This window comes from Hyaena hyaena, unplaced genomic scaffold (assembly GCF_003009895.1).
Source record: "Hyaena hyaena isolate Hyena2069 unplaced genomic scaffold, ASM300989v1 scaffold_97, whole genome shotgun sequence".
NCBI classification, from domain to species: Eukaryota; Metazoa; Chordata; class Mammalia; order Carnivora; family Hyaenidae; genus Hyaena; species Hyaena hyaena.
In genome coordinates, this window is record NW_024080728.1 from 2,666,008 (window position 1) to 2,692,246 (window position 26,239).

General features: G+C 40.7%; 1 protein-coding gene across 9 annotated transcripts in view; it reads left to right on the forward strand.

The window, feature by feature from the left end:
• Window positions 1–26,239, forward strand: part of LRMDA (leucine rich melanocyte differentiation associated) — a 1,037,699-nt gene that overhangs the window by 210,953 nt on the left and 800,507 nt on the right. Inside the window, exon 1 of one of the 9 annotated variants that reach the window (XM_039235206.1) lies at window positions 8,665–8,682. The exons of the other annotated variants lie outside the window; for them this stretch is intronic. The gene's annotated coding sequence lies outside the window, so the exon portion shown is untranslated. Of the gene's footprint in view, window positions 1–8,664; window positions 8,683–26,239 lie in introns of those variants that run through there. 9 annotated transcript variants of the gene reach the window in all.

The following is a 26,239-nucleotide window of genomic DNA, read 5'->3' on the forward strand; positions in this document are numbered from 1 at the left end:
TCCTTCTCCCACTAAGTCTGCTTACCCTGCCATGGATAAATTATTTTTGTTTCTCTTTGCTAAGTGACATGCATACCTTACTCTTGTGATTCTGGGAGAATGTTTTTGTTTTCCTAAGTCCTAAATAACTCATCTCTCATTCTTTCCCCATCCCTGCAGGAATGTGTACATCTGAGTGTCTCTCTCCTATGTCTCTTTGTCTGTCTCTCTTTGCCTCTACACACACACACACACACACACACACACACACACACACACACACACACTATCTTGAAAGCACAGGATACACCTTTTGTGTTTCATTCATTGTAAAATATTGCACACATCTGTAATTATATTACTCTTAAAATAAAGCCTTCATCCACTCTTAACATCTTTTGATGTCCCTTCCCTGCTGACTCTATTTTCTCTTGTTCCCACTTTACGTTAATGTGAAGAGACAGTTGAGTAAATGCACAATGAACTTCAAAACCTAGTAATTGTTTTTCAGAAAGAATGAAACTTGCGAATTAGATATGGATTGTAAAAGAACACCAGGGCTGATTAGTGTTCGTGAGGGGCGCCTGCCGGACGGCTCTGACACCTGCCTGCCAGCACTCTCCAGAAATGCCACCATTGATGCCTCTGTTCTGCCCATCACAGGGTTGGGTGGGGGGGTGGGGGGAGAAGTGGTGGGTGGGAGTTAAAAGATTGTGCAGTGAACCACCTTGTCAGGCTTGGCAATGCATGGGACGCCTGACATAAAAGGCAGTGAGAAACAAAGATGAGTCGCATCCATTTTACAAGCAAACTCTAGTTATCTGTAAAAATAAAATAAAATAATAAGGTATCTTTTTTGAAAAAGAGAATGAGTGAGCCTTAAAAGAGGTTCACCATGATTTTGGTGTGTTTTTTTTTTTTTTTTTAAGATTGTGGAGATAATGAGTTTTTTGAGACTTGGGGGAGGAAAAGAATTCACAAGCCAAGTTTCAAGCTGCTGAAAAATTGCTTTTAGGAAAGAAGGGGAAAAAAAAAAAAACCTTTTCCATGCTAACCATCTGCTTGCGTCTTGTTTACTGCCCAGAGTGCCAGTTTGTGCTTATTAATCATGCTTACACAAGTATCTTAATTACTCCCTATGTAGCTGCTCTGTCTTGAACTCAGAAGTTGACCTTTCTCTTTTTATTCCTTTAAATCATTAATCATACACAATCAACGCCAGCGGGGCAGAGCCATGGAGAAGGCTACCCAGATTCTCACACCTCACGCCAGTCCCAAGCAGACAGAGAATGCCAGAGTGACTGCTTCGCCAGCAGCCGGGCGTATCTTAATTAATGACTCTGCTGTGTTGAGACACACGGGCTGGGGGAGGCCGCTCCTGCCACCACCCCTCGGCGCTCCTCCTTGCTTCCTCAGTTGCTGCCTGGTTTGAGGAATGACTGCTTTACTCTGCCGAAAACCGTAAAGGCCGCTGCTAGGGTTTTACAGTCCTGCACACCTAGGCTCCGAAGAATCGAGGCACAGGCAGAGGGAACTTCTGAGAGAAGAGTCTATATACCGTGACTGGGAATTTTTACAAGACCAGTGCTTCTCCCGTTTTGTTATGCATATGAATGTGTTAGGGATCCTGTTAAAAGTGTAAATTGACAATTCAGGATGTCTGGCTGGGGCCTGAGTATGTGTATCCCTAACCACCTCTCATGTGACACTGATGCTGCTGGTCCATGGACCACTTTGAGTAGCAAGGAGCTAGATAAGTGAGGACACCTATGGTTCTCCCTTCAAGCTTGAAGATAGCATGAGGGAGGGTAACCCCTAGGGATATGATACATACGTATATGTTTTTTTCACCTTTTGGTTAGACCAGTACGATTTTGGTGCATGGAAACAAAAACAATTTCCACAAGAGTGACACAGATATGCACAAATGTGGTACCCTTCCCTGGGCAAAGGGTACACACCCGATATAAAGATTGGCCTTTCATAAGGAGGGAAGAGTGACACTGGGACTTCTTTTGACTTTTCATTGAACTTTGTAAAAAAAAAAAAAAAAAAAAAAAAAAAAAGTGCTTGAAACAGCTGAGAAAATTCTCCCGGGGAAGGGGAGGGGAATGATTTCCAAAGTAAAATAATAATGACAAAATTAAAAAAGGATTGTGGCTTGAGTTTCATAAGACTGTTTCTCAGTTCCAATACACCAGACAAATTACAGGATGTGGAGGTAACTTTGTCCCCCTCACCCTAACTGTGTTGTTTCTGCCTTGTGAGTAGGATGGGATGCCTAGAGATGGGAAATGGGGGGGGGGGGGGAGTAAAAACTGAGGGTCTCCTCTTTTTTCCAAGTTGAACACTCTACTCTTAAAAGGGAGCGATTTCACCTCTCTGGCAAGATAGCTTGAATTTCTCCTCACTGTCATTAATTTTACACTTAAAAGCAGGAACTACTATGTGCAAAGTTGTATGGCAATGATGTGCATGTCAGAATTTTGGTTGATGTTCCCAGCAGTGATGACACAGGGATGAAATAAATTTTAAACACATTCCAAATAGGGTCTGGTATTTGCATACTGCCTCATCTCTGGGAAGCGGGGTAGTTCCTGTACTGATGCTGAGGGTTTTGCCATTGTAATCCTTTGGAAAGAAACACACATGGAAACACATTTTAACTAACTTTCGTTGCTTCCTTTTCATCTAATAGTGGAGTGAAGGTCAGGGTGGGAAGGGATTTGATTAAAAACAAAGTTTTAAGTAAAAGCAACAAATCTGTGTTAGTGAAAAATCACCTAATTAATTCAGATAAGAACTTTGTCATTCCACATGCAATAAGAGCACATGGTTAACTGACTTTATTATTTACATTAAAAATTACTTGTTCGTGAAGTAAAAAAAAAATCAATTACCCTGAATGAGGTGAATTAAGAAAATATTTCATCAGGGTAGCTTGTCTTTTCAACTGGCTGCCTTTTCAGAGTTTCTTGGTGATTTATGAAGTGAAAATTCTGTCTTGTCTCTGGTGAGGACGTTCTGTAGCTTTCCTACATAGTTTTGGTATTTGGGTATGTTCATGTTTTTGGCAGCCCCAGAGAAGATATCCTGGCTGAAATGACAAATACATAACTCACTTTAGTTTGGTAAAGTCATAATTAGAACTTCTGGATATGAAGCATTTTGAGAACTGGATCTGGGCGCCTTGCATAACCGTGGTCTGCTGTTAAATCCTTTATTGAAGACTCTCCTTGTTCTTGGAACTTTGTGCAGACTTGAGAGCAAGCTGATTTAAGTGTTGAGAGCCTGGTTTGGCAAGAGTTGTGTTTATGCTTTTCTCTCTGAAGGCCGTGGATCTGACCTCTCCAAGGAAGCGAAGCTATTTTTAGGGAAAAGCTAGAGTGGCACTTTCTGGGGGAAATTGATGGCACTTTTCACAGAGAACTCTTTGGACAAGGTGGAGTTTGCTGAATTTTCATTAGGACCCTGCTGTCTTTGGGCCAGGGCTCCCCTTCTTCCATTAGTGGATGCCAGATTTGTTATGATGGGAGAGGATACTATAGGAAGCTTATCAAAGCCCTCTGTTTGGCAAAGAGGGATTTTGTGATTACCGATATCTAATTTTGTTGGCCTGGGGTGGAAGCCTAGGAGATCTGAAGTTTTAAAAGTACCCCAGGTAATTTTAATGTTCATCCAGGGTTTAGAACCACAATATAAGACATTTTGCCCTGCTCGGCCTTTTTCATTCTTCTGTGCTCTATGTTTCTGGAACCATATCAGTTCACATTGTCATGTTCAACCCCTGAAGACAAAGTGATGACCTAAGTAAGGTATCTGCCTTGAGATACCTATACTCTATAGAGATGGGTGTTCTGTGGTTCCAAATTACCTGTTACAGGCTTGACTTTGCCCACCTGTTCCTATGTCTGGCTTTCCTGTCTTTGTTCTTGTATTTGACTTGGTTTGCCCTTTTAGTGCTTTCCTGAACTTTGTTAGATGTGTTTCCTTTGCGGATCCAACTCTGCGCTCATTTCTGATCCATAGTCCCAGCAGTGTTGCATGATAGATACCATAAGAAGGATGGATTTTATGGTGAAAGCTCCAAGAGGAACAAAGTTCAACACTTGTCTTAACTACAGGGCTCTTCAGAATATATTCAGGTACACGTGTATATCTAAGAGGAGAGTATATAGTCTTTCCCACTGGTCTATTCTCATGAATTCTTTATATCAGGGGCTTTCTTATGAGTCTGATAATCCATACAGTATACTTTGGCCAATGCTCTTCTAAACTCTGGGACTTAGTCCAGCTTCCACTCTAGATTACGTAGCTGTTTCTATCCTTAGTCTGGACCACTGACTTGTGTTCTGTCCATGAGCTCACTGGCTCCTTTGTGCCCCCTCTTTTTCTGCCAGCCCTCCTACCAGAGTCCAAAACCATGTGTCAACTCCCCTTCTTATTTTGACAATGACAAACCCCAAGTGAAATAAACCTTTCCATTCCCTTCCTTGTATTATCAGGTGGTGGCATCATATATTCCTTTATAATTGCCAAATCCCCATATCAGGTGCTAGAGAAAAGTTGAATTCAGTTCTGCAAGAATTTATGTTGAGCATCAGTTATATGCTGGACACTGGGCTTGGTACTAGGGTTGTACAAACTTAGGTTGTATTCTGACTTGCATGAAGGAACTCCTGTTTTGACAGAGAGCCTGTGTCAATCTGTGTCCTATGATGTGGAAGGAAGGTTTGGAAAGGAAGAGATACAGTGCTTATAGGAGCTCCATTAAAGACACTAACCTAACTCAAGGGTTACCAGTTTTGTATCTATTTGTAAATTCATTTTAGCATTCCTGATAGTTTGTATATATGTGGTACATGGAATTCTCCTTTGAACTGGGCCATCTTGCTTATTGATACGTTAATGAATTTAGTTAATAATTTACATGTGTTCATTTTATATTTATACCAGTGTCCTGATTTTACTTTTTTTTTTTTTTTTTTTTTTTTTAACAGTATGAATGTTCTTGTCTTTCACTGTAGATACATGAACACCAGTTAGGACTGTTAGTTCACATACATTATATAAATGATATTACCTTGCTAAAATCTGAAAAACTGAATTGATACATATACATGGACCTATACAGATGTGTATCTCTGTGTGTGAATGTGTGTATGTGTATACAATATATAAATTGTGTGTATATAAATCAATCCAGAAAGATTTCAAACAGGTGATTATAGACCTGTGGTATATTGCTCCTTTCATTGTTTTCTTGTTTTCTCAAGTCAATTCAGTCACTGTGTACTAAGTAGTTCAAGAAAACTGAAACTTAATTCCAGTGAAAAAAAGTCTTTCAATTGTGAATGTTCAGGGCAAGAAAGAACTTAGCAGCTGTAAGAAAACCAGTGAGAGTTCAGTGTTTGGACTGCTTGTTGTTCTTTTAATACTTTTCTTCTAACATACCGATCAGCACAGTAAGAATAAAACAGGTGCAAAAATGGGCATCAGGATTGCATAGCAGGACTCTGAGATGGGTTGCTTTTTAAGGCAGATGATCCAGATTTATTTACTTATGTATGTACAGCAGTGAAATTATTACTATTTTTTGATGCCTTATGCAGAGATTAAGGCTCCATTTAGGGGCATTGCTGATTATTATTGCCAGGACTATAATGATCACTCTGGTGATCTGAAGCAGCTGAGGCATTCATATTATTGAGCCTTTTTCTTGTTTGTCTCACAGTTGGGAATAGGGCTGTATAGTTAAATCTTAATGTGCCAGAGCCCAAAGCATTCTTAGCATCTCTGAACTCAAGCCCCTCTTTTCCTCTACTTTTTTTTTTTTTCTTTAAAGTTTATTTTGATAGAGTGCAGGGGCAAGCATGTACATGTGAGTGAGCAGGGGTGGGGCAGAGAGAAGGAGTGAAAAAGGATCCCAAGCAGGCTCTGGTCTGTCAGCATAGAGCTCAATGGCACTGGGTTTGAACTCACAAACTGCGAGATCATGGCCTGAGCCAAGATCTTGACCTGAGCCAAGATCAAGAATCAGAAGCTTAACTTTCACTGAGCTACACAGGCGCCTCTCCTTTACTTTTTATTAAACCAAATAATGGTCATTTACTTATTTCCTTTTTAAGCTTATCATTAAAGACCTAAACTTAGAATTACAAGTGTCTCCTGTCTTTAGATTCCCGAGGATTTGTCCACGGATCCTGGCTTGAGAAATAAATACTGGTTTGATCAGTCAGTTATACGTGTTAAGTGCAGTTAACGTCCTCTTGTCCGGAAGGTGGCTGAAATGAAGAGGAAGAGTAATGGCATATGTAGACGTGGAAATATTTAAAGCAGATTCTCCAAGCAGCATAGAAGTGAATGAATGTTTTTACTTTACTTCGTGCTTCAATGTAATGCAACTTCCAGTAGAAATAAACATATTGGGGGCATCTGGTTGGCTTAGTCAGTTAAGCATCTGACTTCAGCTCAGGGCATGATCTCACAGATCATGGGTTCAAGCCCTGTGTCGGGCTCTGTGCTGACACCTTGGATCCTGGAGTCTGCTTAGGATTCTGTGTCTCCCTCTCTCTCTGGTGATCTAGCAATACATAGTTAATGAGATAGATTACCTCAACTTTTTAAAAGTATTCTAGCATAAAGATTGGGATAATAGGAATGTGGGAAGTCCAGAGAATAAAATCAGTTAGGAATTGTCTCTTTGCTATGCCTCTTTGCTAATCTTTTCAACAAATAGGTATAATGCATCAACTATATGCCAAGCATTCTGCTCCCTGCCCCCATAGATTTAGAGTCTAGTAGATTCCTTCTTGCCCATCATGTGGTTAGGATTCAGTTGTGAGTCAAGTTTGTAAATAACTCTTGAGTAAATAATTGCCTAAGCAGTGTATTAACTCCATTCTGTGTAATACACTGAAGCAGTGTATTAACTCCATTTTGCTGTAAGGTGTCGACAAGTAGCATGCTGTTGGCTACTGGCATTCTCCTCTCCATCCTGTTTAGCTCATTACGTAGCATTTGGGATACCCACAAAGATATCTTTTGTTTGGCAGGTCCTTTCATGTATGACCTGGTATCCCCCCCATTTCTGAGGGTATGGATTTGGTTTTACTCTGTCACACTGTAGGTGTTGGAGTCTGTATTGGAAATGATTAGGGATGGGGCAATGCTTTCTCGGAAGATAGATCTTTCTTCCAGTGTGGTTCTTTGAGGGAGAGAGGTAATAGAATGGAAATGGTTAGGGTCCCCAAGATGAAGACTGTCCTTCTCCTTGTACCTGAGACCCTGCTGGGCTGAAGTTCTGGAAAGGCTGGAGAAACCACATGCCGCCTCCCCATGTTTGCATTTAGACACCAAGGGTTGCATTTCTAAGTCACATAACATTATGCCTGTTATGTAAAGCCAAATTATTTTGTGAATTATCACAAACATTGATCTGCCCTTGACAGTACTTTAGAGTTTTGCAGTAAATCTGCAGGCTGATAGCGTTAGCAGGATGTCAGTTTTTGTCACTTGTAAGCTTCCCTATGTCAACTGCAGTTCGAAAAGAGTCCACCATAACAAAAGTGTTGCTATCTTTGAAACTTGGTTTTAACCTTCAAAGACTAATAATTTATTATTCACTGTTATGCCTCAGTACTTTTGGTGACAATCTATCATTTTTAATGTTGGTAACTTGATTTTTGTAATACAAAGACATATAAATAGGAGAAAAAGAAAATGATAGCTAAGTACTTTTATGGGTAGCAATCTGAATAGTGTTCTTGATGCAATTCATCCAACATTTATCTGCATAAATTATGGTAGTTAAAGAAGAGGAGCAGATGAGAAGTATACTTAAGGCCCTTTTTTATAGCAACATAAAATAGAGCAAAAATTACATTCATTACTTTTTAAAATATAGCAACTCTTTATTATAGTTTTCATTCATTGAAAGCAAATGTCTTGTTAGCTAATGAAACATTGTCTGATGTTATAGATCTGGTGTGATAGTAGGGAGCAATATTTGCCTCTTCATAAAGCCTCACAGTAATGTCCCCACTTGGTCACTGGCCACTTGTTCTCAGAATATCAAGGGTATAAATGACCTTTAGACAGGAAAAAGAAATGTCCTTTATTAGCAAAAATGAATAACTTGGAATGCGTGTTTACTTTGTAAGCTCTAAAGTGACTTTGAAATGTGCTGGCTTTCTCTTTGTAGGAGCCAAAGGGTCCAAAGCAGCCCAGAGGGAAGAAAGCTTTAAGATCTTTCATTTGTCACCCTCCCCTCCCTTTACCACAGCAAATCTTTCTATTACTATTATTTTTTATTCTCTGAAAATAAATGGCGAAGATGGATGTTAGCTGGTCCTATTGTGATTGTCCTAACACAATGTATGTAAATCAGACCGTCATGTGGTACACCTTGAACGGATGTATGTCCATTATTTCTCAGTAAAACTGGAAAAAAAGGCAAATGGGAAGACATGACTAGCTTTTTTGTTTTTCTTTGCTGCATAAATTTCCCTTGTAGGTTCTGCACAGAAATTGTGAGACTTGAAAAAAAAATGTGAGGTGTGGCCATGCTGGAGTGTTTGTGGTGAGGAAAAGCAGTGTCCACAGCTTCCTCCTTCCTCTCCTTCTCTGTTCCTTCTTCTCGTCCTGGCTCCAAGAGGTGTCTCAGGGAGCAGGCAGCCCTTCTCTTGGTGCTGATTTCTCCAGGTTGGTACACTTGGCTCACTAAGTTCTTTCTCCTCCCTGGCTTGTCTTAGCTTGAGGCTTGTTTTGTTTGTGAGGATCTGAAATCAGACTTAACAAGAGGGGAGAGGGCAGAGATAAGAATGCCTAAGGGAGTGAGTACCTTCCTGGCTCCAAGGTCAGCTTCCTAACATGCTCTGGAGCCTGTGGACTTCAGACTCCTTTGCCTGGGGGGAAGTTATGTGGACTCCTATCTCTGCTTCTCTTTGTCCCTCTGCTTTTTCTTCTCTTCCCTGCAGATCAGCATGTTCCCTTTCCACCTTTATGTGACCTCTTTTCTTCCCTAGAGATTGTTGGGACTTGGAACTTTAACATGGTGGTGATGGTGGCTTAGGAGGCTAATGACTTTATAGGGTTTCTAGATCAGAGCTGGCCCATATCCATTCTTAGAGAAGGAAGTGAGGAGATTATTGGCCCTTTAATATTAAAAAAAAAAGTTAAAATTAAAAAAAAATTTCAAATTGTTTATTTTTGAGAGAGGGGCAGAGAGTGCAAGTGGGGGAAGGGCAGAGAGAGAGCGGGAGACAGAGGATTCGAAGTGGGCTCTGTGATGACAGTAGAGAGCCTGATGAGGGGCTCAGACTCATGAACTATGAGATCATGACCTGAGCTGAAATAAAAAGTTGGACACTTGACCAAATGAGCCACCCAGGTGCTCCTTAAATTTAAATTTATTATCAAAATCTTCAAACATAAAAACAGCATAGAGAGAATTGTATAATGAACCTCTGTGATCCCATCACGTAGCCTCAATATCTGTGGACATTTTGGTCCCTTAGCGACAAGGACTTGGCCACAGCCTGTTGCATAGAAGGGTAGTGTTCAAGTACACCAGGGTCCTTAGTGAGAACTCCAGTTGTCTGCAAGTATTCTCATCACAGCTCCTCTTTTTGAGTTTTCTTTGATACTGTAAATAGTGTGTGCTTTCCTTTACAAAACAGACCAGTGTTGTATGTACTTTCCCTTGAATATTCTGTCTCACTTGTCTTTCAAGAGGACATGGTTTTACATGTACTGCTTGGGCACTAAGGAAATTATAAAGGTTTCAGAAGTAAATCATTTTTTAAAAAGGACTTTGTCTACTCCATAGCTGCCCTTTGATTCCTTCTCATTAATTTTTTTGTTATTCAAAAGAAAGAACTTTCTAACCTACTGTCTTCCTTTACGAGTTAGGTAGACCCCTTATTTCATTTGTGATGGCTCCATTTCCCTCAGGCTACTATGGGACAAAAACCCAGAAGAAACTTGAAAGTAACACACATCTAAGAAATGGGTTCTAACTTTATTAGCATAATCTTAAAGTAGGTTATTTTATTGTCTTGTATGGTCATCAAGGAAGAATGTTTTTAGTCTGAGCTGAGTGCCTTTCTAGACCTCCATAGCTTACCTAGACAAGCCTAGAAAGAAAGGTGTCTTGGTAAGTTGAGGATGGTGCCTTTGAAATTTTGTAGGTTAGTGACCATAATGATTCAGATTATTTCTCTTTGGACTTGTCTGAAAGGCCTCTTTGAAGGCTCTAGTTTTCTCCCCCAAGGTACAGTTTCTTACTATAGAAACCATTAGTTCCTACCACTGGGGCCTTCTGTTCTCTTCTGCACTGTGATGCTTGCTTGTATTTTTTTCTTTCCACCATTGGCTTTTGATGGTTCCTCGTTCCACTAATGAGGGTGCTTGATGATACAAACTGTTTGCCTTTTTGCCTGTAAAGACTGTAATTGCTTTTAAGAGATAACATGATGCCATCATAAGAATGATGCAGAAAGTAAGATAGTTCATTTCATACTCTGATTCCTTGCCTCTGGTGTATGGTACAGGACTGTCTGACAGAAGCCACATGCTTCCCCAGTGCATTCATTAAAAAAAAAAAAAAAACGTGTGTGTTTGCTGAATTACCAGTTATATTTAAGAGGGTATGTTTTATGGAAGCTTTTGAATGGGTTGTAGGATTGTGGGTAAAACCATTTGGAAGCATGCTATGTCACCCAAGCCTCCTCACCCACCTAAAGTATAGATGAATGGAAATCTGGAAATTGCTTAGGCCTTGCCAGGTGGTCACACATAGACTGTTAGAAAAGACTTTGCAGGTCACCTCATTCAAAACCTTAAGTTTTCAGCTGAGAAAACAGATGTAGTATTTGGTACTGCATGTGTTGACTGTGTAATTCATTAAATACAAAATGTTAAATGATGAAAGCCCTTGCTCAGTGCCTCTGCAGGATGGAGTCTGTTCTGAGACTCTTGTTAGACCTGGACCCTGCCCTCTGGTGGCCCCTCGTCTTGGGGCAAAACATGGATGTAAAGCCATGTATTCTCTAAGGACGCTTTGACTCTGAATTCTGTGTTCCAGAATGATAAATTGCTGAGCAGAAATGTGAAGCCAGCTCACAAAAGGGTAACAAATTGGGTGTAGAATATTTTTTCTCTGCACTCTGACCTTTTGTGTCTGGGGAGGCTACTTCGGGCTGGGACCTCAATTGGACAGATAGTCAATATTCTTTCTTTATTCTCTCTCCTCACCCTTTATACAACCTTCTTTACAACTTTCCATCTTTTATCTTTCAAACCATTCTCTGACTTCCTATTAGTATCATTTGCCCATTTATTTTTTTCTGGTCTGTTCTTAATGTACCCCTGGACACACAGTAGGCACGGAATAAATATTTGAAGTGATGAACAAAGGGAACTGTGACTTCTGTTAAGACAAAAGTTTGAGGATTAAGAAAAAAACATTGGGCAATCTTAATAGACTTGTTTTCCAGTTTCTTTGAGAAAATATATTATGTGAATAACATTTTAATGCTGGCCAAAGTTTTTCCTTGAACAAGTATTTAAAAATATCTTGCTTTTGTGTGTTGTGTGTGCACATACATGTGCATGCAACTAGTGTAAATTTTAAAGAAGATGGTATGCTAGGTTATATATTTCATTTGATTAAGCCATTAGAAAAGATTAGGGGTGTCTGCAGTTGTGGGGAGATAAGTTCAATAGGGAGCGGATTTCAGAAACATCTGGGCAACATATACAACACCTTATCTTTAAATGCAGCTGTTTGTATTTTTTTTTATATATAACAGATAAGAATGATAAGGTGGAAACAGTGTGTTTGAAAGCCCCAGTTTCTTACATCTCATGCAAGTTTCTTCTCATGGCTTCAGTCAGATATATAAATATATGGAGAACCTAGAGTTTGATTTCTCTTTTTTTCTTTCTTTCCTTTCTTTCTTTGAATATTATCTTTATCTAAATAACTGTCCTCACCTACTGATTGAATGGTTGCTATTTGAATCTTCTGTCTTAAACAAAAGTTAACCTTAAAAAGGCCACCCTGTCTCAGATAATTATCCCTTTCTGTTCACTTGGAAGCAGTCAGAGGGCTGGGGTTACTACCCAGATGTGGGTACTTTTGTGATAAGTGGGGGTGGGGTGGGAGTCTTGTGGGTCGGGATTTCCTTGACTTTTCGCCTTTGCTTTTATTAACTATGCAGAATAGCAGAACTGCTAGGTGTTGGGGATCTGTGGTCAGAAATTTCTGAGCTCAGGCACTCAGTTTCTGCATGGGATGGGTGGGTGGGCAGCAGGAGGGATGGGACAGCCAAGTGCTATGTCTGATAATGTGTAAGTTCCATCATGGTTTCTATCAGGTGACCACGATGATGGTGATGGGGAGGAGGAGGATGGCACCTTCTTTTTCTGTGGGAAGGGCAGCAAGTCCTTGCAACAGCTTTTTCCTTTCCACATAGTTGTGAAGGATAAATCAATGTAGGTTTGGTTGCAAGCTTGTGTATTGATTATAACTTTCAGTCTTTGCCAGTGGTGGTGGGATCTTATGTCGTTCCTGTTAAACTCAGTAGGGTGGAATTCAGAGGGAGCTATGCAATTCAAATAAAGTCTGTTATTTATAGTCACGACTGACACAAATGAAGGCAAAGCCTTTCCCTTAGAGCAAATAAATACTTGACACTGGAAGTGGCAGTGTGTGAGCTGGATCTCACTTTGTACATTTACTAATTGCTCTTCTCTGCTGCAAAATGTTGCCCGTGTATCCAAAAGAATTGATGTTTCTTCAAAATCAGCTCCTGAAAGAAGCTGAAACTTTGGTCACTTGCAGCTTATGCTAATGGGAATTTCTGTGTACAAGTGGGCTGGGTGGGCCAGGGACTTGACCCAAGTGTACCTCTGGAAGGAAATTTTAAACTATGACATGAAGTCCTTTGGACTAGGATGTGTATGCAGCTTTCGTGGCTTAGAGGATTTTTATAGAGATTTAATTTCACTGAAGCAGCATGGGGCAGTTCTAAGAGGCTGGGTCTGTTCTTCTTGGATTTATCCAGTCCTGTTACACTGGGCATGTTATGTCTTCTTCCTGGCTTGCAGAGGACCCATTTATAAAATGAAAAGGTTGCACCAGGAAACTGTTGTGCAAACTTTTCTTCTAAACAACAGGTCTCATAAAGATAAACATTTTACCTTGTGATCCACATGCACATATGCATGCACAAACACACACAGGGTCACACTGATCATGACCTATAGTTTGAAAATCCACCGATTAAAAAAAACGTTTTTTAAAATGTCTTGTTTCAGTTCGCAAGAAGGACAGGCATATTCATTTCATTTTATGGACGCCTCCTGGGGAGTGTGTGTTATGTCCTTGGAGCCTTTTCAAAGTCTGATCTAATCATAATTATCAAGGCCCAATGTTTTTTTCTGCCTCTTGCCTCAGCAGTTTAGAATACAGGTTCCCAAAGTATGGTCCCATGGCCCACAGTGACCCACCAATTTCTGCTGAATTGGAGAGTGGTACAAAGATAGAAAGCTTTTGAAATGTTCTGAATGTTCAGTGACATGGACCCTTCTAAGTAAGGGAAGGTGTAATTTACTTGGTGTCACTGGTAGATGCGAGATACAGTAGGAGGATTTAAGGCACTTCAAAAATTTGTTCCCTTCTGCAGAAAGGATCCCAGACTTTGACCAGGCTTGGATGTATCTCTGACTAGTGCCTATGTAGACTCTTTGGTCTGGCCTCATTTCTGGACACTTGTCTTAAAGAAGGTACTTTTCTTCTCTGATTCCAGGAAGTGAATTGCTTAGACTTCTGGACCTTCTTCTGAATCTGTGGCCAGGGCTAACATGTGTCTAAACAGAAGCTGAATGGAATGTTGCAGGACAACTTTCTTATAGTAAAGATAGTTTGGATGAAATGAGCTGAGTTTTTTTTTTTTTTTTTAATTCTAGTATTTTTGGACATTGTTATAATCTCTAATTCCCATCTGAAAATTTAGTTCCTGGAGGGACTTTGTTTTTACCCTGAACTGTTTTATCTCTGCACCTACTGTTTTTTCTCTGTACCTGACTATATATCGCATCACATCCCTGTAGCAGGCAGGCACAAACTCAGCATCACTTCTCATTTCAAAGGCAACATTTCTTATGGGGCTGCCCATAGAATTTCTGTTTTCTTCTGAAGGGTGTCTTTTTCCTTGGCTCATGACGGTATTTGGCCATGAATGGTCATACCTCTGTTGGCTCTGTTTACCCACTCACCTTTTTGCCTTCTCTATCAATATTTTTTCCCAATTTTTTTCACCTTTCTTAATTTTTTTTGAATGTCTCTTTTGTAAATTCCTCAAGGGACTGATTCTCCACGCTCATGTCGTTACAGTTTTGCAATAAAAAAAAGGCTTCCAAACCAGGTACCTGATTAATAGATCTCTACCCCTGAGGGAAGTGTGGCTCCTCACATTCTCATTTGCCATGCTTTTGGCCTCACCTTGCTTCTGCATTGCCATCTATTATTCCATGAAGTTGCAGCTGTGAGAGCCTTGAGGTTTTTTTTCCTATGGTACCCCAGCTCTACCTTTACTGATATTTGAATATTTATTGCATTGGAGCTAGTAATAAAAGTATCGTGGCATGTTAACTTTTAATTTTCTCAGTTTTATGAGGAACACCAGAAAGCGCACGATATCTCTGGAATGTGTTGGAGAAAAGAAGTTAGTTTGTCACAAAATTTATTTATTTCCTTTGGAAGAGTGCCAGTGCCCTGTGCTACATGGAATTTGATTTGTTGCAGAACGTTTCATTCCTCTTCAAACTGTGTATATTTGTTAATGACTTAATTTATAGACCAAGAAGAGGCTTGGATATTCTTGGTGTGGAGATAGCCTAAAACAGTGACATCAGCTGGCTGTCAGAATTCCCATCTGGTTTCATTTCTTGAATTTGGAAGAGGGCTGGAGGAGAATTTTCATGAATGTTTGGGGGGAAAGAATGAAGGTGCAGATGTCCTAGGTCAAAAGGCATACATAGGGATGAATCAAGGTTTAAAAAATAAGGCCCTTTCATTTTTAATGGTTGAGTTTTTCTCAATTACATTACAAAAGGTCACAGTTGAGTGAATCCACAATGTGTATTATCCTGGACATACCTAAAAAAAAAAAATGCACAGAGTAGATACCTAAAAATACATGCGTGAGTAAATGTAAATATGAACTGAAGACAACACTAGCTTGCTTCTGTATGCAAAAATAGATCACTCAAGCCCACAAAGGAAACTTATTTGTTGTTTTGTTTTGTCCTTCTCTCTCATAGTGGAGATACAGCAGTAATATTAGAACCAGATACCACTTAGTGATTAACAGTGTGAATTTTGTCTTAGAGTCTTCTATCGAGGCCAACTACTCACTGAGTTAGAAAGCCTCCTCCTAAACTAATAATTGGGCCACCCATCCCTGTTCCCAGAGAGGTTGTTTTGTTGGTAGCATTCAGTTTATAAAAATGTGAATAAAACATAGTTATTTTTGTCTCTCATATTTATTTTGGCTTAATTGGATGGCAAATATTCAGTGTTTTATTACTATGGAAATACTTGTTGTAAAATGTAGTGCTTGTCTCCCAAAGCTAAACTGTAGATGAGATCTATAGAAAGGGAAGAAAATGAGTTCCCCTGTACATGGACATTCATACATACATATACCCACATATGTAAATACATGTACACAGACCCACACATGTACACAGAATCAAACAAACATGCACCTAAATACACGAACACACAATTGCCCAGATAGACCTAAAAGTATGCATATTTACACAGTGTGGGAATTTATTATTCAAACTAGCATACTTTGTAATTACACCAAGAAAGTGGGTACAGACTAACACTCTCCCAGTCAACCTCGGATGCATAGTCACCTACTTATATAGTACATTGTCTTCAAATATGACAAGAAGCTCTTAACAAGATTGGTTACTCCATTCTGGGGATTCTACACATTTATTCCATTACCATCACAGTGGGGAGAAATTTAGTAAAGATTTCACATCCCTTAATAGAATTAGTCACTTTCTACTGAGGTGTTGAAGCTAATTATGATGATCTCATCTATAGCATTTGCAGTATTATATTAACAGATTTGCCTCTATTGGTCTTCTCTAGAAGTCCTTATTGTTTGCATTTTTTTATAGAGGTAATTTGCTTTTTATTAATATAAGTCATAGAGAAGTTTGGCAACTGGGTACTCCACAGACGTGCTGTTTCCTGTTCTTCGTTTACTTTTCTCTTGTCATCAAAATGTTGACAGCTGCATAACTCTTTTTAAAGCATTCATAACCTGACAGATATTACAGATATTTGTCATTTTACTTCCAGTAAGCGACAGCTGAAATTAGCTTTTTGCAGTATTGGAGGATGGCGCGGGTGTAGTGAGTCCGGTCAAATTTGTATCACGGTTCTTTAATGTGTAAGTGATTGCGAATCTTGTTAAGGACTGAGGACTGGAAAGATGTGGGTGGACGATCTGGTTATCCCTGGTTTTGGGGTACACTGGAAATTAAACTGGCAGGACAGTGATCTCTCATGAGGTTGATAAGTCTCAGTGATGAAAAAGAATCCTTGGGACCATGCCCTAAAATCATGTTGCTGATATTCAAGCCTCATTACAGTATCCTTAAGCAGAGAATCTTCCTTTTATGAGTGGAAGTTGCCAGAACTGGAAGTTCCTTATCTGTTCACTATCAATCTTTTATGTCTCTAGAAACTGCTAAATATTTGAAACCTTAGGGCTCAAACAAAATTCCCCAAATTCAGTCTCACTGGCCTTGTAGGTCTAAATGTGGTCTTCAATGAACTGAATGTGTCTTCCCTAAATTCATATGTGGAAATCTCAACCCCTAATGTGATGGTGTAAGGACATGGAGCTTTTGGGAGAAACTTTGGTCATGAGCGTGGCACCCTGAAGAATGAGATGAGTGCCCTTACAAAAGGTACACCCCAGAGAGCCCTGCCCCATGAGGATATGAGAAGTAGACAGTCTGCAACCCCAAAGAGGATTCTTATCAGAACCTGACCATGCTGGTACCCTGATCTTGGGCTTTCAGCCTCCAGAACTGAGAGAGAGAAATGTTTGTCACTTAATTTATAATAGTAGATGGCGTGAACTAAGCACCGGTTCTGTCCTATCCAGAAACCAGTCACTGTGGCCTGCTGGGGGGATGGGTTTCTGCTCATAGGATTAAGCCAGTTGGGCTCCATTCTGGGACAGAAGAGTGGGGTCATTTGCACACAAAAGAAGTAGAGGGAAAACTAGGAAAATGTTAGGAAAAGGCTAAGGGAGATGGACAGGAGAGAGGTAGCCAATAATTGTCTAGTGACTCTGATTTGTTTATGATGTGTATTTTATGTATGTGTATTGGATACATAGTCATTTATAAGTCCTGACAGACTGAGTGAAAGTCCTTTGAGGACAAGGACCTTGCAATACTGTTGTTTTTAAAAGTTTCTATCTACTTCCGATCATCTCACACCTCCTACATGTCATATATGTAAGGTAAGAATATTTTTTTCCTTTGCTAGGTAATAATGTCACCTAGATTGAAATATGCTGTAAAAGAAAATATCCAGTAATTCTACAAACTGCCATCAGGAGGGGGAAGCAGGTAGAACATAAAGATAATAGTAAATGTTTAAAATAAATCATCAGAGTACATCCCTTCCTTATTTAGGTATAACTTAATTACATCATTGGGTATGCTTTACAATCGTGAGTTAACCTGCTAGTGGGCATAGAGAAAACATTATATAAGGAGTATATTCCTGTCTTTTTAGCATGGTAAATGTGTTGTTAATGAAATTGGAAATTTCAGACCACTATAGATTTATCATAGGTGCATGAAGGGAAAGTTATATTAACCTTTTGTTGATTTGAAGTCATTTTATCTTATGCTCAGGAGCCCAATTAACATTATTGATTTGAATCCTACTCATCAAGATCAACTTATTTTGTGTTAATTTCCTTCAACACAGAGAACGCTGAAACCAAACACAGAGGAGTTGCGACAGAATGATTGATTTGACCATGAAAAGCATGTTTGGTACCATAATCTCATTTTAATGCTTCAGTAGTTAAGTTGTGCCAAATTGCTTTTGATGAGGCAATTGTTTTCTGGTTGGGATCCTGCTTAGACCTTGCGTTGGTTGGCTCTTTCCACAATAGCTGTACATAAGAAACCACCCCATTTATCTTCTCACTCACACTGTGCAGGTTGACTGTGGTTTGGCCGATCTAGATCAGGTGGCTCTGTTCTAGGCCTTGGGGTAGCTGCCTTGACTCCAGGCTATGTGCTGGCTTCAGGTCTGTTCCATGTGTGCTGGCTCTAGAGCCTGGGCTGACAGAGTAGAGGTTTTTTGAGGTCTGCTCTTCTCATGGTGCACCAGTGGAATGCAGGAGCCAAGCCAAATTGCTGTGTGCTGTGAGCACACCCAGAGCCTCTGCTGACATTGCACTGCTAAATTTCATTGGCCTGAGCAAGTCTCATGGTCTAGACCAGTGTATCAGTGGGACAGAAAGGGAAATATGTACATAGCAGGAGAGAAAGGTATCAACAGTTTGCTGAATTGTAATCTAAATTATCATGGGCCCCTGGCTTTATAAGTTTTAGACCAGTTATTGGTCATCATCATCATGGTATCAAACCAATTTCTTTACCTAAACTGGGAGACGAGACTTCTGAATTTGGCTTAGAATTCAGCTTACTGAGACACTGCTACTGTAGATCATGAAGTCTTAGTGGACATTTTGTTTTCTGTTGGATCCCAACAGACTTAGCATGTAATAGACCCTCAGTATATATTGTATGAATGAATAATGAATTACAATATTGTTTCATTTGTGGAACAGTTAAATAAAACTGGGAATACATGACAGAAGTTAAATAGAAGGAAAAGCTGTTAGGAGTTAAAGCAACAACCTGGAGGGAGGGAGGGAGAGGGAGAGAGAGAGAGGGAGAGTGTGTGTATGAGAGAGAGAAATCCAAATATATACACATACATACAGTATATGTGTGCACATATACAAGTGTACAAACATAGATACTGTATCTTACATAGCACATATACAAGTACTATTTAATTTGCATGATAACCTTGCGAAGAAGAAAAGTAATGGTAAGAGAAGCTAGATTTTGCAAAGGTCAAACGCTTGAAAAAGAGCAGAGGTGGGACTTGAATGTCTGTTGTCGAACTCCAAGTCAGATGTTCCAGTTTAGGGCGGCCTCTGAGAAGTGGGTGGTGAATTTTTATTTTCTTTCTCACAAGGACTTTGCTTTTACCTTGAACCTGACTGTTTGACTCAGCGCAGCATCAATTCCCCTGAGACTGGTCTATGAAAAGTGGACACATGGAACGTAAGAAAAACTGAAGGAAATGTCTGGAGATAGAGGACTGCTTTCCCTTCCCATTTGAAATTAATGTTCACTGTATAAAAAACATAAAGCATATCCATCCCCAGGGACTCGCTTGACATTTTAAAACTTTCATCTGCTTTAATTCACAATGCTTGAGGAAGGGATTTACAGAATCCTGAGCCTTGGTGGCTAGTTGGCCGTCGTGTGCTTTTCTTCTCCTGTCGTCGCCGGGCTGAGCTTCCTGCGGGCCCAAAGAAATTATATAGCTTATTTAACTCCCTCTAAAAACAATAATGGGCCTATTCAGATTTTATCTGTAATTTTACTTTGTTGTTGAGCAGTATTAATAATGCTGTTGTAAACCAGGCCAGGGCAGCACTTGCCACGTTTTCTCAGCTTCAGCGTTAGCATAAATAGCTGCTCGAGGAGCACAAAGGGAAACATGTAGATGGTCTCAGCATAAGTTAGACATGCTTGCCTGGATGGGAGCCGTGTTAATATCACATCCTGCAGATTTGGCAAGAGCTTTAAGAGTCCTGTATTTCACGCTGATTTTTATAGAAACTTGCTGCAGAACCAGGCAGGATTAATCATGGCCGAGATATATCACACTTAGTACAGTATTAAATTCCAGCAATGGAACGATGCAAAACCAGTTCATAACCTTATAAGAACATTGCGTACTATAGTAATCATAGAGAAATACTGTATATCCAAATTAATGGAGAATAAAATGTCGTGCGCTCTGTTTTTGGTGTCAGGCAAGGTTTCTAGGTGGTGTTCGTTTCCTTTCCTTTATCCTGCATGAAAGCTGGCTGAGGTGCGCCTTGTGTCTTTCTGCAGTTTATCATGGTGGACTGGTGCATGTGGAGGAGGTCTGCTCTGGGCATCTTTGGCTGGGCAGAGACACCTAAGAAGATCTTCCTTCGTTTTTAGAAAGACTGATCACAGACCTATCATGTGCTAGCCATAATGCTGAGGGTGAGGATTCCAAGGTGCCTATGACTCTGTTACTCTCCTCATGGAGCTGCCTCTGAGTCCTCAGCAAGCAGGGAATTCTTTGCAGTTCTGGAATGTGTCTCTTCCCCCACCTTTAAAAGATTTTTTTGGATCTTATACTTATCTGGGGTAGACAGGCACATATAAAAATTTTTTTTTAATAAAAAATTTCTTTTACACTTATTGATTTCCTGAGAGAGAGCATGAGCAGGGGAGGGTCAGAGAGAGCAAGGGAGACACAGAATCTGAAGCAGGCGCCAAGCTATCGGCACAGAGCCCAGCACAGGGCCTGAAGTCACGAATGGCAAGATCATGACCTGAGTCAAAGTCAGACACTTAACTAACGGAGCCACCCAGGCGCCCTGATGTGCCAATATCTTTTAGAGGATCCTTGAAAGATTTTTAAGATTAGTTCTGGTATTGCCTGTGTCCAAGGATAAGAAGTTTTGCCATTCCTGTTCCAGTTTGGCCAAAATACTTTGTTGGGTGAAGATGCATTAAAATATTAACAAGGCAATAGTGTGAGGAATTACCAGTGTCTCCACCGCACCCCCAAAATTACCAACTAGTGAGAGATGTTAAGATAGATTCACATGAGAGACTATGGAATCTCCTTGAGAATTTTTTAAAAAGAATAGAACTTGGAGGCTGAGTTAGCTCAAAGGATCTCTCTCAGACATAGAATTCTAGGCATGTGATAGGAGTTGTTATCTTTCACCTCTGTCCTCTTTTTTCCAGTAACTTTCATCAAAATGAATTTTACCTCTGGGTCCATTTTGTAGGAGGCCTGTCTTTAACTTCAGATTTTACTATAGGAAATGACTACTTGTGAGAAATTTCTTAGCCCAAATTACCAAGACTTACAAAAGTGAGAAAAGTTGTAGGTTAGGGTTTGCTGTAGACTTCGGACTAAACCTAGTGCCTACAAGGTAGCATTGGAATGCAGAAGCTTACTGAAGCCCCTATTACAACCTACTATCAGCTCTTCTTCAGTCTCATCCAATTTTGCTTTCAACTTTGTTGAGACATTATAAATTCTTCCTTTAATTAGAGCTAAAACATGTTCCAAAGACTTCAGAACCTGCCATGTTGACGTGCAAAGGGAAGAATGTGACAAAGAGGAATTATTTGGGGGTTAATGCTCACCATGCTCTGCTTTGGAAAGGATTCATGGCATATCAGTATTTGAACCCAGTGGCCTGAGGCTTCTCAGCTCTGTGAGTTTGCGGAAAGCAGCCTGGAGAGTCAGAGGAGATACTATCTCTGATCCCAGCAAAGAGAACACATTTCCCACTCTATCTCAAGTTGTTCCTCATCACCGTGCAAATGTGGTTGGGCATCTGTATTTGTTGACATGCCCTCTACTTATTTACATAATAAACTCCCACCAAACAGCAGCAATTATTTCTTTTTCTTTTTTCAGTTTTAAAATTGGATCTTTTCTCCTTCTGGTAGTTAAGTGAGTCACTTAAATTTAATTTTATAGTCTTTTTGAGCTCAGATAATACACTGATTTTGTCAGACATAAAGCTAGTGCAGTCATGCTCTGCTTCTGGGAATGTTACTATACACATAATGATACCAGTAAATAGAAAGATGCTTTTAGGCTTTTTAGCTAGAGGCTCAAAATGTGCCTCACTATATTTAGAAGTATTTTGAGAAAAGACTTTTCTTCTCCTTGAGGATTTGAAAGTTGAGAGGGTTCTCCTGGCTTCTGAAGGAAAGGCTTACTCCTCTGGGTGCCTTTCAATGGTGGTAACATGGACAGTAGCATTTCAGGCCAGAGGTCACTTTATGGGTAGGAGGATTTCAACCCATTTGCTCAAATACTTGGAGGGATACCTCCTTAGAGAAAGAGAGTGGGCCAAGGTGGGTTTTCTGGCCTGCCCTTTCCATCTGGCCACCCATTATCAATTCATTCATCCATCTGTCTTGTAATGTGTTCATTGAGAGCTTGTTGCTTTCCACACACTGGGGAAGCAAGATAAATAAGACATGGCTCCTGGCTTCGGATCTAGGTAACAAAGAGATATGTAAATAACTTAAGCATCATGTGATAAAGGCTATGATTGAGGGATATACTGTATATAAGGGGATATATTGGCTAGAGGAAGTCTGGATAGCTTTGCAGTAGAAGGGCAGTTTGATCTGACTCTGGTATGAGAGAGCAGGCTATAGAAAACAAAATGAACAACAGCAATCACAGTAACAAATACGACAGTAGTAACTGTTAACATTAATTGGCTGCTTACTATGTGGCAGGTGCTGAGCGCTTTACTTGTATCATCTCATTTGATCCGTAGACCAAACACATGAGGTATGGGGCCCGTTATCATTTCTTTTACCTATGAGGACTTTGAGGCATGGAGGGATGAAGAAATTTAAGGTCACATACGTATGAAGGCATATAGCAGGCATTTGGACCTGAGCCTGCTGGAGAGCAAGAATGCTGCACGGAAACATTCTCTGCCCAAGGAACGGTGGGCAGGGAGGTATGAAAGAGAAGGGCTTAGGGATGACAGAAGCCCAGCACAATGGAGTGGGCTGGTGTGATTGCATACCTTGGGTGTCTGTGAGTGGAAAGGCAGAGGAAGTTGGGGTGGTGCAGGAGTGGCAGGAGCCTTGAGCATTGGAATGTGCCTGGTGGCATCCTCTTCTTGCCTTCTGCTGCTCTCTCCTCTCTTTCTAAAAGATTTTAAAGACGCATTTTTGAGAGAGAGAGAGAGAGAGAGAGAGAGAGAGAGAGAGAATGCATGTGAGTACATGCAAATGAGCCAGGGAAGGCCAGAGAGGGAGAGACAAAATCTGAAGCAGGCTCCATGCTCTGAGCTGTCAGCAGAGAGCCTGATGTGGGGCTTGATCCCATGAACCATGAGATCATGATCTGAGCTGAAGTCAGTCGCTCAACCAACTGAGCCACCCAGGCAACCCTGCCTGCTCTTCTCTATATTCTGTAGGTCCTAGCTTAATAATGACATTTGATCTGGAAGTAGTCCCTAAGCCCCCACAATGAAGGAAGAGCCCCTTATGATTTTTGTTTTTCTTTCATGGTACTTATTGGTCGATAAAACTTACCTAAAAAGCAGTTCTTTACCCAACCAGGCTGTAAGCTCTGGAGAGAAGGGACTGTATCTGATCTGTTCACTCTGTGTTCTAACGTTTAGTGCTTGACACACAGTAGGTGCTTAATAAGTATTTGTTGGCTGGTTACCTGGTTAGTTCCTAGACCCTTTATTTACTTTCTTCACTAATGGTTCCTCTGTTGCTTATTTTCATGATATTGTATCTTCCATATCTTCTGTAAACCAAGTGCCTTAAACCTTAAGCCATCCTCATTTGGAAGTATTCAAGTGATAGCAAATATTTTACCTAAAGGTGTGTTTTCCCTCCAGAAGCTTTGCCTCAACATGTTTGCAGTGCAACATGTTGCACTTCTTATTATAGATTTCCTTCCAGCCACCACAAATCGTAACTCATAACAAGACACAGTAAAAATAATAGCTGAGCAGTAGGCTCAGCATTGCTGGAGAAGCAAAGGGTTTGGAGACTTGCTCTGATCCTGCTTCATCTCAGGTAGAGTCTCGTGAGGTGGCCAGTAGATTCTTTTAGGCTGAAATGCTTCTTTAGGTCGCCCTCTTTCAGGTCCTTAGTGGGGAACAAGTCTGTGCATTTGCATGTGCGCGCATGGGAACTAGAAAGTGTTCTATGAGATATTTGGCCCACAGTTGATAGAAGAGCCCGCCTTTGCTCCCGGAGGATGTGAGGATACTGCCTCAGGCAGGAGTTCTGCACATTTTGGGGCTGTCTGGTGTTCAGGTTCTGCGGGGGGAGAGTGTGGGTGGCAGAACTGTGTGCTCTCATTCTGAACTGGTATGCTACTCAGGCCAGTGTTCTCTGCACACAGACAGGCGGCTTTCCAAAATGAGGGGTTTCCCAGTCTCATTTTCATCAGAAGCGACTGACAAGCTGCTATTAGGATAGAAGGCTTCTGCACTGATTCTTGCAAAGCCTTAGCCTGCCAGTTCTTTGTCCCTGTAGCCGACTGGCTCTGCGTGTGATAGGTGTTGATAGAACCACAGAATCATCATGTTCAATCCTTGGATTGGATCGGTTCAGAGTCTTTGAGTTTTAAGTGTTTTTTTTTTTTTTTAATTTTGTTTTTGTTTTTTGTTTTTTTTTTTTTGGTGGCTGTGACCGACCTTGGAGAATATATTTCCCATTACAGACTGCACACTAGTGTATGTACATAACTGAATGAGAAGGGTCGCAAAACACTACTTACCCTTACTGTGTGCAGTGTACTGTGATATGTTCTGTTAAAAAATGCTACAAGCACTCTGGAATTCGATTCTACATGCTGCTGGTCTTTGAAAAACAGTGGCTAGATATCCCTGCCTCCATCAAATCTAGTGCAGAGATCTACTCTGATATCCTTTTTTTTAATGGGTGAGGAAGAGATGCATAAGTGTGATCCCCATATCACACAACTATTTAATGGAAAAGTTGGGGCTATAGCTCAGGTCTCCTGATTGTGGTCCAGTATCTTTACGTAAATATCTATTACTCAAAGTATCTTTTGTTGTCGTCTCTGTCTCTGTCTCTCTCTTCTGGTTAGGTACCAAGTGGCAAACTGCTAGTATATAGGATTCGACACCCTATACTTTTTCTGCCTGGACTTAACCCACACCCTGTCTCCCTTGGCAGAACCCTGTTACTTCTTGGCCAGTTGATTCCGCCAGTTTAAAGGCGTATATGTGGTACACCCAGAGGCAACATGCATTGCTCCCACCACTCGGGGCTCATAGTCTAAAATGCACATGGTTTTTGTCTTCAAATGCTTATTGTCCAGGTGGGGTGATGCAACAGAGCTTCACTTCATTATCAGAATCATAAGTGGATACACAGGGTATGAGAAATGTGCTTTGGAAAAGAGTAGAGTAGTTGAGATATTTTTCTTGCTTTGAGAAGGAATGAGCTTCTGCAGCAAGGAAGGAAGCTTGAAGCGCTGGAGAGAAGAAAGTGGTGCTGGAGATGCCCGACCTTAGTTTAAATAGACTATGTCCATCATCCTGGTTATTGTTGCCTTGACCTTTCTCCATCTCCATGGGCTCCATCACCCCTTCTAAGACTGAAATCTATCCCCTTGAGGCAGGAGGGTGGTGCCTCCTGAGTATGGACATGCAGACAGTCTTTGGCAAGCTCCCATTGAAAATAGCCAGTTTAAAAATATGACACAACGAGACTAGATATTTAAAATCTGACCTGTTTCACCAAACCTGGAAAATGCATTTTTAGTTCCTCACCCTCTGCTTGCCCATGAGTACCCTTGCTTGGGATGTCTGAGGCCATTGTGGGTATTGCCAGCATGCCTGAATCTCTGAGTGATGTGTGACAGGAGTGGTGGACAGGGGAAAGAGGCAGGTGAGCATCGCTGGAATGTCACTGTGCCTGTGCAGTCATTACAACTTTGTTTCCATAATGCTGAGCACAGCAACTGAGGAATTCAACTGCAATGCATTATTTTATGGCTTGGGATCATCTGCTTTGATTGTGGCACCTGGGCTACTACATTACCTGTATATTTGAACTTGTGAGGGGTGGGTGCCCTGTGTTGTATTCGCCCTGCTCTGTTGAGGAGCATTGAGCTACGTCCTCCTTTGAAATGCAATAGGCAGCTGTTCTGGTTTTTGCCCATCACTCCTACTGTTGGCTGAGTGGCGCGGAGGGACCCCTTTCCGTAATATAGTGCTTTGGCTGGTGTAATTCTGATTTAGAAAAACAGCTTCACTTGGAGAGAAACATTAATTAGATGCAAATAGGGAGTCATTTCCTCCTTTGG